A 17,989-nucleotide genomic window follows, 5' to 3' on the forward strand; every position below is an offset into this window, starting at 1 on the left:
GCTTGTAAATAATTTTGGTCGCTCTTTCTTTTTGCTTGTGTGTGTATAATAAATCTGTTCTTCCTCCGTACTCTGTCTTCTTCTCTTTTCCTTCTCTTTCGGTCGCTTTAGAGGTTTCCCGATTGAATATCTGCGGTGCGATCTGGTCAACGTCGGGTGGAATCGGGTTCTAATCGGGGAGTAACTGTTCGGACGCGGTAATACCAACCGCTCGGTAAAATAACATCTTTAAACCGCGTCTGTAACAATATATATATATATATATATATATATATATATATATATAGATATATATATATATATATATATATATATATATATATATATATATATATATATATATATATATATATATATATATATATATATATACACATACTACACGCATGCACATTCAAATTTGAATCCATCAATATGTGATGGGTTTCTAACCAAACATAAGATCAATCTTGATGGTCAGAAAAACAAGGCTGGTGAGGGGAGAAAAGGGGAGGGAGAAGAAGGGAGAATGGGAAGGGAGAAGAGGGAGAAGAAGAAGAGGTGGCAGACAGGAGGGTAGAAGGGGAGAGGGTAGGGGAGGGGTGGAAGGTAGAAAGAGAGAGGAGGAGAGATAAAGGGAGGAAGAGGGGAAATGGGGGTATCGAGGGGAGTGGTGAGAAAGGGAGAGAGAGAGAGAAGGTATAACTCAGGGGTAAGGGATGAGAGGTGAAGAGGAGATGGAGAGGATAATGGGGATGGTACATGGGAGAAGATAGGATATGAGAGGAGAGGGAAGGTGAGGACAGGGTGAGAGGGTGGAAAGGTAAATAGGAGACCGAGAGGGTAATGGGGTGGTACATGGGAGAAGAGGGGAATGTAGATTTGAGAGGGTGGAGAGGGAAAGGGAGGTGAGGGCTGGGGAGAGGGGGAAGAGAGGGAAGAGAGGTGAGAACAGGGCAGAGCGGGGAGGAATGGGGAGGTGAGAACAGGGGAGAGAGGGGAGGAAAGGGGAGGTGAGGACAGAGCGAGAGGGGGCAGGAGATAGAAGGGGAGGGTGGGAAGCGAGGGAATGGAAAGGCAAGTGGGAGCTCGGACCCGCCTCACAGCGGTTGATGTAATAATCATTCGTCCAGCCGACGTGCCGTCACCATGGGAGGCTAGAGACGCAGACGAGGTGTTCTGCAGAGGATCGGTTCGGCCTTGATCATTTCGAGGACGGTACGTGGGATTTTTCTCGACAACAAAAAAAACTCTTTCATGGTCCACAGTTTCTTTTTCCTTGACGTCCTCATAAAGTGGCTTATTTGTCCTCACACCTGTTGGTTCCTTTTCCCTTCGGTGAAGAAGGGCACGCGACAACACCACCTGGACCGGTGGATAAAGGCTCAACCCACATGGCCCTGCAGAGAAGACCAGGAACCCAGACACGCGACTCCCCCTCGGAGTCGGAGAAAGCATGGGCTATCTCGATCCGCTTCAGCAACTGGAGCCCCCTCGCCAGCCAGACAGGCCGGAAACAGGCAAGGACTAACTTCATTGCAAGTGAATTGATGACGTCAGCAACTCTGAAGTTTTAACACAAAAAGATCAATTGCTGTTCAAGGGAAGCAAATGGTCAATGGGTAACCACAGCTTGAAAGACCTACGGTCTCCATTTTCACTGGTTCGTTTTGATCCAAACACTGTAAAACTGTTTAATACGGAGCATCGCGATAGAACAGTGCCAGAAAACCACTTGTGTGTGATAAGCAGGCATTTTACATCAACTGGAGGAGGACATATGATGAGTCAAAAAGATTTCCCAAATTCCCAAAAAAATCCATCCTGGGAATCGGGAAACGGAACCACCACTGGGAGGGATGCGTGACACCCTGTAGAGTTGGGACCTAAGGTGTGTGTGTGTGTGTGGTTGAGTGTGTATGGTTTTTATCTCCATAATTTAGGTTATAGAAGGTGGAACGGACAGAGTCCTCGCATGACTCAAAGTATCCACCCCCGCTCGGAAGGATTGTGATTCATGGGCTAAGTTGTGTTGTTCTCATTTTTGTTCCGAGGGCTCTTTTCAGGATCGTCACTGAGCCCCGTACAGCCTTCAACTCTAGTGCATTTGTAGTAATGTTCTCAGGGATGGTTTTGAAGATCTCTGTAAGGTTCTTCTTTATTATTCCCGTTGCTCCAATTTATTACTGGTCCAATTTCAGTGCTCTTCAGCTTTTAGGATCTTATCACTTCATTCTTGAGGTCTTGGTATTTGGTCATTTTCTTGATTTCTGCATTATTTAGGCAAAAAATCGCTGGGTACTGATATCTCAATCAACAATGCTGTCTTTTTCTTTTTGTTTCCGAGTACTATGTCCAGTCGCAGTGCTTTTTTTTCTATGTTCACGCTGGATGGGACCATCAGGTCATACATGAGCATTATGTCCTTGTTTTCAATGATTGCTTTTGGTTAATGTTTCCATGAGTTTTGTGGAACTGGTATGTTGACATTTATGCATATATACCAGTGGATTACTCTACATACCTTGTTGTGCCTTTGGGTGTACAGCTGTTCTGACATGAGTTTTTCACATCCTGATAGGAGGTGACTCGTGTTTTCTGTTCCTTGCAGAACCTACATTTGCCTGATTGACTCGGTCCTGCTATCTTTTGAAAGCCATTTGTGGCCGTGTCCTTGTCATTGATAATGATGATTTTTAATAATGGTCTTGGTTGTGTGTGTGTGTTTGGTGTGTGTGTTTGGTGTGTGTGTGTGTGCACGTGCTCGCGCAGGTGCGTTGAGAGCCAGCTCGGGCCCCGGCAAACAACATCGGGGCCACCACCGCCACCCTTTCCCTCTTTTATAACTTTTTAAAGAACTTTGTTTTACGAAGATCCTAAATTAGAGCAGCAACGAGTTCATAAATAAAGCAAAATCACAGCAGCAGCCTTTTTAGCTGTCACAGTGCAAGTGTTGAAAAGTCAATAAATAAAGATTTAACAAATGTATTATACAAGTTGAAGTTGGTGCACCTCGTACATGTTGCCGAGTACGGAACATACAGTCCAGTCCAATTGTCCAAAGAGCCATGGAATGTTCCAGACAAACGGCCTGAAACGGTCATAACAAAATGCACACGAGGACAAAATTATTATTTACCCGTCATTTACCTGAATATTTTACCGAGAAAAACAAATGGTCACTTTTATTTAGTCGTGTGATCAAAAATAAAGGATAGCAGGACGTTTGGACCGATCGAGTCAATTCGCACCCTCGACTGTTGAACACCATTTCTCCATAGGATTGGCAAAAAAATACGTGAAAAGGAGGTTAATAATTTTCTTTGTAACGCACATTTCTAGTTAATAACCATTTTCTGTAAAGTTTGAAACTGTACTATTAACAGCGGTAAATGTTCTTTTGTTTCCGACAAGGAAAGCAAAATCAGCTTCGGGGTTTAAATGTAACGATGAGGAAATGAGGATGAGCCGATGAGGGGTTTCACTGTACTGTTTAAAAAAAATTTACAAGAGAAACTCGGACCCCTCAACGGACCCCGGGCCCCGAGGAAGCGACCCCTCTCTGACCCACCCTCTCAAGGGCACAGATCGAGTCCCATCACAGCACTTGCTGCACGACCTGGTAGGGACAAGTGCCGTCTGCCACACGAACACCTCGTCTCTGCCTTGGTGACCACCAGTTAGGAGGTTTGCAGTCAAACAATAAATTCTGCGAAAGGAGCACAGATTCTACATATGACATGACACTGACGTCACACACATACATTCTGCCGAAACATCACCTCCAAACTAGGATTAGGGTGGATTGCTCAAAACGAACGAGGATGGCGTCTGTGTGGCACTCAGGTCTTTGGAGAGCAGGATTTTTGCCTTTATGTTCACGAATAAATGAAAGGAGTCGCCGACCCAGATTTCGCCCTTGTGGAACATTCAATTGAAATCTCTCCCACACCCACCCCCACTTCCCATGCCTCCTCCCCCCCAAGCCCTCTCCCTCCCACAGATCTCTTGATGTCCCTGTTCTCTACTGTTGTACTTGTGCGCTTCCCTCTCCCTCCCCATCTTGTCTCCCGTTTTACGTGTCCGTTTTATCTATGTTTTATGTGTCCGTTTTTTTGTGATTAATGTTAGCTCTTACACGAGCCTCGATCTTGTATACAACAAAATAAAAAATCAAGTTGTTCTTCGATCATAAACTGACGTTTGGAGACAAACAGACAAAGTGAACCAATGGCTTAACCTCGCTTTACACCCTTCGCACCGCGGAGGGTAAATATAATGTACTACCTGTGGCGACCATCGGTTCAAGATATGACAGTCCAATACATACCTGTACTGGGTTTACTTTGCTCCTGTGTTGTACGTCTGACATGCAGCTGTTCGCCGAACGTTGTGCCCTCGTGTGCAACTGGTTCGATGCCTGGAATGAAGAGCAGAGATGCAGTTTCACATGCAGTCTTCTCGCCCACTGCTCGCCCGGACAGCTGCGGTGAGGACCACAAAACCACAGCAACACATAAAAACACATGGTTGGTCCCAGTGATTCGTGCGGATTTGAGCTATGCTGCTTTCAAAAACCTCAATTGGAAGATTATATCACTCAGGTGGAATTGGAAAAGTTTGATAAAATGGCCGCTAAAAACTCAAATGTGTTAATGTTTCTGGTGAAGTAACACCATTTTACTCCTTGACAGGTGGGCCCGAGAGTGGCTAGTTGCCAACATCCCCCCAGAAAGAACCGATTTCAGCACCCTCCTGCCTCGGGATCTGTCGCTCCGGATTCTTGGCCTCCTCAGCCCCAGGGATTTAAGCCGAGCAGCCCAGGTGTGCTGGCGATGGCGCTTCCTCGCGGAACAGGTCATCCAAACACCCTCCCACTCCCCCCCTCCTCCCAACCCCTTCCCCCTCTACCCATACTCACCCAATTTTCCGGATAATAGAATCCGGATCCTGCAACTATAACTTTTTCAGTGATTCTTCACCTTTGAGAAATGGGGCCCAAAAACAATATATAGCACGATATCTCGTAAAGTTATGGACGGATTCGGACGAAGCTTGGTAAACATGTTGGGTGTTTGACAATGATGAAATGATTCGATGTTGGTGAACATCCAGATGTAGATTCGGCCTATCAGTGGGATACAAAACATGGACTGTTCAGCCTGGTGGAGGAACGCGCTCTACCGACTGCATCCATTTTTATATTTGTTTACGTCTTCTGATCTCCTCTTTCCACGTTACTGTCCGATAATCCTTTTTTTTACCAACAAAAGCCTGCATATGAAAATCCAACCATTTCATCTTTTCTACACTAGCACACCCGTTCCCTATGGGGGCATGAGGAAGGGTCATTCCTCTCTAGGATATATAGATTACAGTAGATCTCTTGCCGCTTGGTAACTGAAGTCTGAACACACCCCGGGTTTCCTCTCTTTCAGTTTCGTGTTAAACATCAGCAGCAACTGTTTAAAAAGGCCAGCACCATGATGGTGGCAGGAAAGGTCATGTTATTAATGCTTGTGGGGTATATAGATTGCCATAGATCTTCACTCAGTTCCCCAAGTAAAATTTCCGTCACGGATGTCGGGATTCCTCCAAATTAATTTCAGTTTAGTGTTAAACAGCATCAGCGACTGTTTAAAAAGATACACAAATGTGTTTGTGGTTTATAATATTTTTACTTCTGGTAGGGGTCGGTGCTCCCACGAAAACGCCATGATAAGCTATTTATAAACATTAACATGGTGTTAGTTCAATGATGAAACAACCCTTGGGGAGGTGGGCTATTATTAGTATTAATTTTGTTTTGTAGTGAAGGTGCTGCGCTCCAACGCGAGTCGAAAGAATTGACGCGACCAAAGACGGAATTCGTCCGAGTTGCTTTATTGAAACAAAACAGCTCAGGTATTCTGACAAGCCCGTTTATCGGGCAGCAATATATATACACATTTATGCCGGGGCGTTTGCCCGGGAAAACCGAGACCGGGCATGCCCGGGTGTCAAGGGCGAGTCCTGGAAAGGCGAGTCTGGACATGCCCGGGCGTCCTGGATGCGGCCTGGCAAGTCGAGGCTGGGCGTGCCCGAGCGCTCTGGGCGAGCCCTGGAAAGGCGAGAGCAGGCATGCCCGGACGCTCTGGGCGAGCCCTGGAAAGGCGAGTCTGGACATGCCCGGGCGTCCTGGACGCGGCCTGGCAAGTCGAGGCTGGGCGTGCCCAGGCGCTCTGGGCGAGCCCTGGAAAGGCGAGAGCGGGCATGCCCGGGAAAGACGAGACCGGGCGTGCCGGGAGGTTCGGGCGTGCCCGGGAACAGCGAGTCCGGGCATGCCCAGGAGAGGCGCGTCTGGGCCCGACCGGACGAGCCCGGCATTGCGATCGCGCCCTGGCCGCGTCCTGGCAGGTGCAAGGCGATTGTGTACATTCAGCGGGAACCGCTACACACGCCCCTCCAGAATCGACCTGCACCGGCAGGGTCAATTTAAGGGGGGTCCGGATGACCCGGCCGAAGCGACCCCTGGAGGGTCGTGGGGGGGGGGGGGGGGTCCGATCTGGTGGCGGGTGGTCGAGCGGGGGGAACTGTGGATGGGGGGCGGCCTCGCCGCGGTGGAAGGGCCAACCGTGGTGGTCGGTCGACGTCCACGTGCGCCGGTTTGAGGCGGTCCACAGAGATCCGGTCCGACAGGCCGCCGACGTCGACGACGAAGGACTTGTCGCCCCGTCGCAGGACCCGGAAGGGCCCGTCGTACGGCGGCCGGAGTGGCCCCCGGTGCGCGTCATGACGCACAAAGACGTACTCCGCTGTGCGAAGCGCCGGGGGGACGTAGGACTGGGGGCCACCGTGGCGGGACGTTGGCACGGGGGCAAATCGTAGGGCGGCCTCCTGGAGGTCCGAGCGCTGGTGTGCGGCGGACCAGGGACTGGTAGCGTCGGGCACGAACTCGCCCGGGACGCGGAGCGGCTGGCCGTAGATGAGCTCGGCGGCGGACGCCCAGAGGTCCTCCTTGGGGGCCGTGCGGATGCCCAAAAGGACCCACGGCAGCCGGTCGGTCCAACCGTCGTCCTGAAGGCCGGCCATGAGCGCGGCCTTCATGGAGCAGTGAAACCGCTCGCACAACCCGTTGGCTTGGGGGTGGTAGGCCGTGGTGCGGTGCAGCGTGACCCCCAACGAGCGGGCGACCACGCCCCAAAGTTCGGACGTGAACTGTGGGCCGCGGTCGGACGAGATGTCCGCCGGTGCGCCGAAGCGCGCGACCCAGGTGGCGATGAACGCCTGCGCCACGTCGGCGGTGGTGGTGGAGGTGAGGGGCACGGCCTCCGGCCACCTGGTGGTCCTGTCCACCATGGTGAGCAGGCGGGTGAACCCCCGCGATGGGGGCAGGGGACCCACCAGGTCCACATCGACGTGGTCGAAACGCCGTGCAGGCACGGTGAAAGGTGCTAGCGGGGCCTGGGTGTGGCGGTGGACCTTGGCCCGCTGGCAGGCCGTGCAGGCGTTGGCCCAGTCGCGGATGTTCCGTCAAAGGCCGTGCCAGACAAAATGCACCGACACCAGCTTCTGAGAAGCTTTCCGGCCCAGGTGAGAAAGGCCGTGGATGGAGGCGAAGATGCGGCGCTGCCAGGAAACGGGCACGATGGGGCGAGGCTGGCCCTGGGAGACGTCGCAGAGCAGGACGGTGCCCGTGAAGGGGATGTCGGCCAGGCGGAGGCCCCTGTCCGCCGCCCGGAGGGCCTGCACCGAGGTGTCGGTGGTCTGGTCGGCCACCATGAGCGCGAAGTCCACGCCGAGGTGGACCGCGTTCGCGCTGGCCCGAGAAAGACAGTCGGCCACGGCGTTGTCTTTGCCGGTGACGTGCCGGATGTCCGTGGTGAATTCCAACACGGCGGAGAGGTGGTGCTGCTGGCGGGCCGACCACGGCTCCGTGACTTTGGCCATTGCGTAGACGAACGGCTTGTGGTCGACAAAAACCGTGAACGGGCGGCCCTCCAGGAGGTGTCGGAAATGGCGAACGGCCAGGAATAGACCGAGCAGCTCGCGGTCGAACGTGCTGTATTTTAACTCGTTCGGCCGGAGTTGCCGGCTGAAAAAAGCGAGTGGCTGCCAAACCCCGTCCACCCATTGTTCATGGACGGCGCCCACCGCGTAGTTGGAGGCGTCCGTAGTGAGGGCGATGGGCGCGTTGAGCACCGGGTGAGCCAGCAGTGTTGCGTCGGCGAGGGCCCGTTTCGCGCTCGCAAAGGCCGTGTCCATGGCCGCGGACCAAACGATGTCATGCTTGGCCGGCTTGCCCCGGAGGGCCTCGTAAAGGGGCCGCAAGAGCTGAGCAGCGCGTGGCACGAATCGGTGATAAAAATTCACCATGCCGAGGAACTCTTGTAGGGCCTTGATGGAACGGGGACGCGGGAACGTGGTGATGGCCTCGACCTTGGTCGGCAGCGGCACGGCCCCGGTCTTGGTGATGCGGTGGCCCAAAAAGTCAACGGTCGTCGTGCCGAAGTGGCATTTGGCCGGGTTGACAATAAAGCTGTGCTCGCTGAGGCGACCGAACAGTGTTCGGAGGTGGAGGAGGTGCTCGGCGCGGGACGTGCTGGCGACGAGGATGTCGTCCAGATAGACGAAAAGAAATGGCAGGTCGCGCAGCACGCCGTCCATTAAGCGCTGGAACGCCTGGGCCGCATTCTTGAGGCCAAACGGCATCCTCAAAAATTCGAACAGGCCAAACGGCGTGATGACGGCCGTCTTCAGGACGTCGGCCGCCCGGACAGGTACCTGGTGGTATCCCCGTATTAGGTCAATTTTGGAAAATATGACCCGTCCCGCCAAACGGGCGGAAAAGTCCTGGATGTGCGGGATCGGGTACCTGTCGGGGGTGGTAGCGTCGTTGAGGCGGCGGGAGTCGCCACACGGGCGCCATCCGCCCCCTGGCTTTGGCACGATGTGCAGTGGTGAGGCCCACGCGCTATTGGAGCGCCGCACGATGCCGAGGTGCTCCAACGCGTCAAACTCGGCCTTTGCCACGGCGAGCTTGGCCGGGTCGAGGCGGCGGGCCCTGGCGTAGACCGGCGGACCCGTAGTGGGTATGTGGTGCTCGATCCCATGCCGCACTGCGACGGCCGAAAACGTCGGCCGCCTGAGGGCCGGGAATTCCGCGAGCAGGCGAGCGAACTCGTTCGCCGTCGGGAGGGCGCACGCCAGTTCGGTCGGCGCGGAGCTGCTCATCGTGCATGCCAGGGAGCTGAAGGTCTCGGCGTTGACAAGGCGACGTCGTTTGACGTCGACCAGCAGCCCGTGCGCGCAGAGGAAGTCGGCGCCCAGCAAAGCCATGGGGACGCAGGCGGTGACAAAGGTCCACTGAAAACGCTGGCTGCCGAAGCAGAGTGTGACGTCGCGCGGGCCGAAAGTGCGTATGGCCGAGCCATTAGCAGCGACCAGAGAGGGGCCGCAAATGGCGTCCCGCCTGTCCTGCTCGGAGGCGGGTATGACGCTCAGTTGGGCGCCGGTGTCACAAAGGAAACGCCGCCCGGACGCTTTGTCCCGAATAAAAAGCAAGTTGCCCGAGTGGCCGGCGCTCATGGCTGGGAATGAACGCCGGCCCGGCCGTTTCCCGACTTGCCGAAAGTGCACGGGGGTCGGCACGTCCGAGCCTTGTGTCCGAACCTGGCATGGTAATAACACCACGCCTGGTCAGGTGGAGGCCCCGGCCGTCGTGTCGGAAGCGGTCGGCGCGGCGTGGCGGCCGCCAGTTGCACTGGCAGTTCGGCCTCCAACTGCGCAGGGCACTCGGGCGTCGTGGGCTTTGCCTCGGACGGCGGCAGGCTCCAGGTAGCCGCGCCGATGTGTTGGCCCGCCGAGGAGATCTTATCGGCTTCCCTGGCGAGGGCGCGGGGATCGGTGATCGACGTGCCAGCCAGGGCGAGGCGTACCGGGTGAGGCAGCTGGCGAAGGAACAGCTCGCGGAACAGAAAATCTGGAGAGTGCTCACCGAGCAACGAGAGCATATAGTCCATGCGCTCGGACGGGCGCGTGTCGCCGAGCTCGGGCAGGTCGAGCAGGCGCCGTGCGCGTGCCGCCGGTGAGAGGGCGAAAGCGTCGAGGAGGAGCGTCTTCAGCACGTCATACTTGTCAGCAGCCGGCGGGTGCTCGAGGAGGCTCAGGGCGCGGGCCGCGGTGGCGGAACCGAGCGCTGCCACGACGTGGTGGAAGCGGGTGTCGTCCGCGGTGATGCCTCGCAGGGCGAACTGGGAGTCCGCCTGGGCGAACCAAACAGCCGCGTGAGCCTCCCAGAAGGTAGGCAGTTTAAGAGCCACTGCCGTGTCCATGTTGGTAGGTCACCAGTGAAGGTGCTGCGCTCCAACGCGAGTCGAAAGAATTGACGCGACCAAAGACGGAATTCGTCCGAGTTGCTTTATTGAAACAAAACAGCTCAGGTATTCTGACAAGCCCGTTTATCGGGCAGCAATATATATACACATTTATGCCGGGGCGTTTGCCCGGGAAAACCGAGACCGGGCATGCCCGGGTGTCAAGGGCGAGTCCTGGAAAGGCGAGTCTGGACATGCCCGGGCGTCCTGGATGCGGCCTGGCAAGTCGAGGCTGGGCGTGCCCGAGCGCTCTGGGCGAGCCCTGGAAAGGCGAGAGCGGGCATGCCCGGACGCTCTGGGTGAGCCCTGGAAAGGCGAGTCTGGACATGCCCGGGCGTCCTGGACGCGGCCTGGCAAGTCGAGGCTGGGCGTGCCCGGGCGCTCTGGGCGAGCCCTGGAAAGGCGAGAGCGGGCATGCCCAGGAAAGACGAGACCAGGCGTGCCCGGGAGGTTCGGGCGTGCCCGGGAACAGCGAGTCCGGGCATGCCCAGGAGAGGCGCGTCTGGGCCCATCCGGACGAGCCCGGCATGGCGATCACGCCCTGGCCGCGTCCTGGCAGGTGCAAGGCGATTGTGTACATTCAGCGGGAACCGCTACAGTAATAACATTAATATTGTCGTGTGGCTACCCTGTAGTGAACACCGCAGGGCAACACGGATGACCAAATGAGCTTTACTCCCAGGTGTTCAATCCAAAATGATGGTATTCGCTACACGCGAGGGAAAGGAGGATGACAAACTTACCTGGACGGCTTCCACCCGACTTCTCCACACCTGGAAAGATTTCCTCAAACCACACAGAATTAAAATGTACAAAAATACCAGCTTTATTAAACAAAATGCCGGTTACAAAGAATGCACAATAAAACTAAATTCCTAATTGGAGCGCCCCCAGACAGACTCAATTACAAACAAAAGGGAAATGTAAAAGAACGAAACAAAATGTGTGTTTGGTGGCATTTAGCACTAATCGGCTCTTTAACCTCATCAGGAATCGTCCCGAGCCCCGCGTCCATGTGCGCGAAACCGCAGGCTACACTCCCCGTGGGCGCGAACTAGGCCTCACATACGGTCCGCTCACTCCTGGCTTCGTGCGCAAAGCGAACAGGCCTTGGCATGCAGCTCGCTCTTCCAGCCGTGCTTGTCCTCACGATCTCAATCACCAATGCCAACACCAAAGCCAGACAATGCGAGCCAGCCATGAGAAGACGAAGAGGAGTGATGTTGGGACACGACCATTTGTCGTCAAAGCCAGGACTCGAGAGCACGAAGAAGAGGAGAGCAGAAATCAAGAGGAGAGAATGAAGCCAAGAGCGCAAAATGTCTGGGAGATGACCGCTCGCCACCAAACCCAGAACATGCGAGGAAATCAGGGGGAAGAGGAAATCGTGGTGTCTCAATGAATGTCCTTTACTAAAGAGCTAGAAAATGTCAGCCAGAGCGCTCCTTTATAATCGAGGCTCTGACATCATCCGATGATGTCTCCACCAATCCCATAGTCCCTTCTTACCAATCTTTTGCACCAATCAATCCCAGACCAATCACTGCTCTTCGGGACGTGGCCCCAGAGACCTTTTGTGCCTGTGTGCTCACCAGGTCGAAGTTATCCGTGGTAGTGCTCAATGTCCTGTTTCCGGTTGGATTTTATTTCGTGTCATAAATGGGCGATTTCCTGGCTAGGTGTGTGTGCTGCATGTTTCAAAAGGAACAGAGGAAAAATAACAGAGGCCATTACGTATAGGGGATTTACCATTAATCCATAGCTAATTAACATATCCCACCCCTCGTGATGGGAACAAAGATACACTTACATGACATCCTGTCTAAACGAATTTCCGACTTATGATACATGGGGTTTCTTCTTCTTCATCACGACATAAGGAGCATGGTAATCTATACACTCCACCTGGCTCTAAGGTAATCATTGTCTAACCCCTACAAACGTAACAATATTATACTTTTGTTATTGGAAGCGTCTTTGGAAAAACGCAATGATAAAGCTCTCTCAACATGGATATACACCTCAACACGCAGATATGCAATCCCATTGGCAGGGAAAACATGCTTGGTGGAGAAAACCAGGGGGACAAATGAATTCACTACAACCTTCATTGTGTGACCCTTAGTCCTCCTGTCATGTTTGGTTGAGATTGGATAAGCAACGGCCGAATGTATCGCGGGCAAAAATCGTGAGACAGACAGACAGACATAAAATTGCGTATTTTAGTATGATGGCATGGAAATGGCAGAGGGTGCAAGAACAGAAAGGAGGAGACAGAAGACAAAGACACCCGACCTGTCTGCAATGGCAAAGTGATAGACCCATACACTCCACTTCATCGTGGGAGATTCCAATGATCTTGAAGGCCTTGGTTTCCACGGCATCAACCTGAGCAAGATGTGAGGCAGGAACGCCAGCCCAGAGTGGAGAGCAGTACTCCATCAAGTTGCAGATGAAGGCTTTCTAGGTGGATAGGAGTTCAAGTGTACCAAGGAAGGACGTTGTATGACAGAGGATGGGCCTCACCATGTGATGCCCAGCTGGCAGGTGGTTTAGGAGGCCAACTTTCAAATGCGGTTTGCCCGAGAAAGATCATGGCTGACAGTGAGACCTAATAGTTTGAATGCCCGAACTTCTTCAAGAGGATTCCTAACAAAGTAGATCAAAGGGTTTGCCATGCAGTACATACACACAGACACACACAGACACACACACACACACACACACACACACACACACACACACACACACACACACACACACACACACAGACACACACACACACACACACACAGAGACACACAGACACACACACAAAGAGAGAGAGAGAGGCAAAGAGAGACAGAGAGACAAAGAGAGACAGAGAGACAAAGAGAGACAGAGAGACAAAGAGAGACAAAGAGAGACAAAGAGAGACAGAGAGACAAAGAGAGACAGAGAGACAAAGAGAGACAGAGAGACAGAGAGACAGAGAGACAGAGAGACAGAGAGAGAGAGACCGACACACCGACACACACAGACAGGAAAAACATATTCCAAGTGTTTGACGAGCTCGTGATTCCATGACTAGCTCGTGATTCCATCAAGGCCTGAAGAGAGGGAAGAGGTTGATGTTTGCTTATCTGAAGGATGAGGAACGTCACAGTAGAGGGTGGAGTCAGCAAAGGCATAAAGAGGATTTTCCAGAGAATAAGAGAGATTGTTGATGAAGATTAGGAATAGGACCAGACCAAGAACACTGGCTTCAGGGCATTCCATCCTTGACAGACCAAGATGAAAGGATTCCGATGAGCATCACACGTTGGCAAGGGTTACTGATAGGATGGCCTAGAGGTACGCTCACTCGCCTCTAAGCTGTCTGACCTAGGTTTGATGCCCGACTCAGCTATATACTGTCATCCTAGTGTTTCACAGGTAGTGATTCATCAAAGTTTGTGCCGTCCTTCAGATAGATGTTAAACAGACATCCCATCTGCCAGTATTCTTTGGTGGACATTAGCGATCCCATGGTGTTCTTCGCGTAGAGTAGGGAAGCTATCGCCGGCACTATGGCCAAGTTTCAAATTCCTGCCCCAATATATAACCAGCAGAGGGCATTGCATCAGCGGCACAGCCGTGGCCTCAGCCAATGATGCTACCCCGCAACCCTGTGCTGCATACGAACGAAGAAGTAACCCAAGAGTAGAGTTTGGTTTGGATTCCTTAGGCGGACAGTTTGGAGAGCAAGGCAGGATGTCAGACTGTGTCGAAAGCTTGAGATATGTAGAGAGAGAGAGAGATATGTAGAGAGAGAGAGATATGTAGAGAGAGAGAGAGATATGTAGAGAGAGAGAGAGATATGTAGAGAGAGAGAGAGAGATATGTAGAGAGAGAGAGAGATATGTAGAGAGAGAGAGAGATATGTAGAGAGAGAGAGAGATATGTAGAGAGAGAGAGAGATATGTAGAGAGAGAGAGAGAGAGAGAGATATGTAGAGAGAGAGAGAGAGATATGTAGAGAGAGAGAGAGATATGTAGAGAGAGAGAGAGATATGTAGAGAGAGAGAGAGATATGTAGAGAGAGAGAGAGATATGTAGAGAGAGAGAGAGATATGTAGAGAGAGAGAGAGATATGTAGAGAGAGATAGAGATAGAGATAGAGATAGAGATAGAGATAGAGATAGAGATAGAGATAGAGAGAGAGAGAGATGTTGATCTCATGTCTGCCTTTCAGGGCCTCCATCCATTGAAAAGTGAGTCGAAACATCATGTCCAAGGTGGAGTGACCAGGTCTGAAACCAAATTGGTGATCTGAGATGAGGTTGTTGAAGAACAGGGAGGATGTTTTTGTCAACTGCAGTGATGGATTCCATGACCTTGCTGATGATTACAAGCAAGCGGAGAGGTTTTTTCGTACAGGGGATTGGGTTTTTTCACCTTGTTTATGTAATGCGGTGATGTTGGCTGATTTCCAAACAGGTGGACGATGATCTAGGGTGAATGAAAGGGTGAATGAAGATGATCTAGGGTGAAAAGTGCAGAAAGAGGAAGTGAAAGAGCAGCAGAGCAGGTTTTTCAGACACATGAGCTGATGCCATGCAATCCAGTTGCAGAGTCAGAGTTTAGGGTTGCCACAAACCTCTCCAAACTCTCAGGTGCAAAAGACACAGAGATCAGAAGCAGTTGGGTTTGACTGGGTAGGGTGGATATACAGAGAGTGAGGGGTTGCGGAAACAAGATTTGGAAGCAAACAGAATTGAAGCATTCGCCGGCTCTGGTGCCATTTGAAAAGTGGGAAGGGATGGAGGGAAGCATGTGGTAGAAACAGACTTTAACAAGGTACCAGCAGTTTTTAAAGGAAGACAAGTTTGAATGTTCAATCTGGAGATTGGACAGATGTCGTTTTCTGGCTCTGCTGAGAGTGGACACACACTTGGTGCAGACTTTTTGGAAAGCACTGAGATTGCCTTCAGTCGGATTAGCCATCTAGGGAAGGGAAGGTAATACAAGTCGTTTCAGAACAACTGCCTCACCACAGGATTCAGTGTACCATTGGTGGGAAGAAGGGTAGGACAATTGAAGATGAGATGGGATGAATCTGTGCATGAGAGAGAGAGAGAGAGCGGGTTTCTGTGGAAGAATTCCCAGGCTGAGTTAACATCAGGGGCAGTAGATATGGGAGACCAGTCCTGAAGTGAGATGGCTGCTTGCAGTCCCTGCCAATCTGCTTGAGTGAACTAAATACCAGACTCACCGGCACTGAGGCAGCTCTCTGAGAATAGCCAGAAAGATGTTGACCAGAGAAATGATCCGGCCTATCAGTGGGATACAAGACGTAAACTGTGTCAGCCTGGTGGAGGTAAGCACCCTACCAAGTGCTGTTTTGCCGAGTGTCGCTCTTTGAGTGAATTACTTGGATGATGCCTGTCCCCTCAGAACATACATAGTGAATTAAGCAAAGCCTAATGCCCAGAGATTCAAAAAAAAAAACAGAAGAGTTGGCTAGCACCAAGTCCTTCCCAAGACTGAGCAGGGTTAGTATTCTATGAATACCATCTAGTTTTTTTGTTTTAATTTTGAGTGAAGAAGAGTTTTTGTTCTTAATATTTTTTGAAATGAAGAGGGGGGAAGGATCAAGCTAAGGAATCAGAAATGACAATACTTGGGAGAAAAGAAGCGAAAACGAGGAACATGGGGTCAAAGCAGAGAAAGACGCAACGTGCTGATTAGCCGAGCCCGAGGCGAGTAGGCCAGACTTTAACAGGGACACACATTTGACAATTCAAGACAACTGCGAACGGTTTCACATGGAAAATTGGATGAAACCACGACTGGCAACATGGGAATGGAAATAAAACAGTAAAGCACGACGGATCTGGTCCGAGAAACTGAGCTTTGATGATCTGGAGGATGGAACTGCTGGAACCAGAGTTACAAGTGAAAGGAACCGGAACCGGAAACTTCACCTTGTTCAAGATGCCTGGGACATTGAAGTTGTAACCTGTGCTTTAATAACACGTTCCATTGCATTATATTTGATTGTGTGTTCTGCCCGTTTTGGTTATTTATTTACATTGAAAGCAACATTGCTTGCGTCACATCATCAAAACGGTTATGTCTGGTTGTTAATTTAAGGTTTTGTGCCATTGCAAACAGTTATTCTTGGCCGAGATATATCAACCTGCACGAGTAGAGACGTCTTTGTCTCTTTCTCGTTGGGTGATGGGTGAACGGAAACACCGAGTGCAGTTGATCATGAAATAGTAAAAGGCATCGCATTTCCATCTATCCATCACCATGGTGATGGAAATAACGTGTGTGTGTGTGTGGAGGATCCCAATTATTTCGGTTTCAGTTTACCATCAGGAACCCTTGAACTGCCATGTGATCCAGGCTGATGAGACCGACATGTGAAACTGCATCTCTTCTCTTTGCTGCACTCTTCAAGTTAAAAACTTAGAATGTGGAATGTTTAAGATGGTGCTGCTGATGGAAAAAGGGACAATTTACCAGCAAAATACCCAATTTATACACCAGGTTTTGTTATAATCCGTCCACAACTTTTTGAAATATCGCGTTGTATATCGTTTTTGGCCTCATCTCTCAGTTATGAAGAAAATACCGCTTCATTACAAAAAAAAAACCTTTGCACAATACCGCTCCATCGAGATGCTCCATATTAAATAATCTACCCATGCTCAAATTCAAACAAACAGTGAAGATGGAGACTCGTTGCCCTCCAAAGCATTTCTAAACAAGAGGGAGAACTGCTTTGCAATCCATGTCCCCTATTGGTCCCAATGAATGTTGTTCCAAGCAAAAAGGGCACAATTCCGTGAAAAAATTGGCAAAAATTGGCAAAAACTCAAACTTGTTCTGTAACTTATCATAATAAAGCCAGGTAACAAGTTTCAGTTGAATCTGTTAAAGGAAATGGGAAAAAGTCTGAAAAATCACAAGTGGGACGGACAGACAGATGGAGAGCAAACATATAGTCCTGTCCAGGTACGGGACTTCCTAGGGAGTTCATGGAACACAGTACCCCACTGAGTCTTGAGAAAGAAAATATGAGAAGGGTCTTTTCAACTGTAGCTTTGCGTTTCCGAGCACGATCTATATTTCCTACAAGCTGCCATTTTGTTTGAATCTCGATATTCCCAAACGCTGAGAGTACGAGCGGCACATTTGATTGGTCAAGATGGTGTAAAATGGCACAATATTTTGTCCAAGTGCTGCTAAACTGGAGGTTTTGGGAAAGAAGGAAATTTGTGTTCTAAAGTGTTCAAGTATATAATTAAATTAAAATGAAATAAAAGTTTTAGAGTTTGTTGGCAAAAAAATCCACCGTTGATTATATACCGCCGTTGATGCAGCGTCTTTTACACCACCTTATTTAACACATTACATTAGTTATTCGTGCCTGTTGTTTGTGTCCTTTGTGACGTCCATAAAAACCGTTTCCTGGTTTGAATGATTTTCAATTTCGTTTGTTGCGAGATAGGCAGATGGAGCAAAAAATTACCTTACTCCTCTCTGCAGATGCTCACTCGAAATGAGATTCCATGCAATATTTGCCAAAAATACTGCTCAATTGTAGGTTCATGTTCCAATTCATATTTCCATTAATGTTCTCCAGTAATATTCAATTTAAGTTAAGTTGTTCCTTGATCATAGAGC

General features: G+C 50.9%; 1 protein-coding gene across 1 annotated transcript in view; it reads left to right on the top strand.

The window, feature by feature from the left end:
- The first annotated feature begins 4,363 nt into the window (after positions 1 to 4,363).
- Positions 4,364 to 17,989, top strand: part of LOC137439260 (uncharacterized) — an 18,709-nt gene continuing 5,083 nt past the window's right edge. The window contains exons 1-2 of the mRNA XM_068134990.2: positions 4,364 to 4,468; positions 4,674 to 4,803. The gene's annotated coding sequence lies outside the window, so the exon portion shown is untranslated. The remainder of the gene's footprint in view (positions 4,469 to 4,673; positions 4,804 to 17,989) is intronic.

The sequence above is a fragment of the Myxine glutinosa genome, chromosome 14 (assembly GCF_964187855.1).
Source record: "Myxine glutinosa chromosome 14, kmMyxGlut1.1, whole genome shotgun sequence".
NCBI classification, from domain to species: Eukaryota; Metazoa; Chordata; class Myxini; order Myxiniformes; family Myxinidae; genus Myxine; species Myxine glutinosa.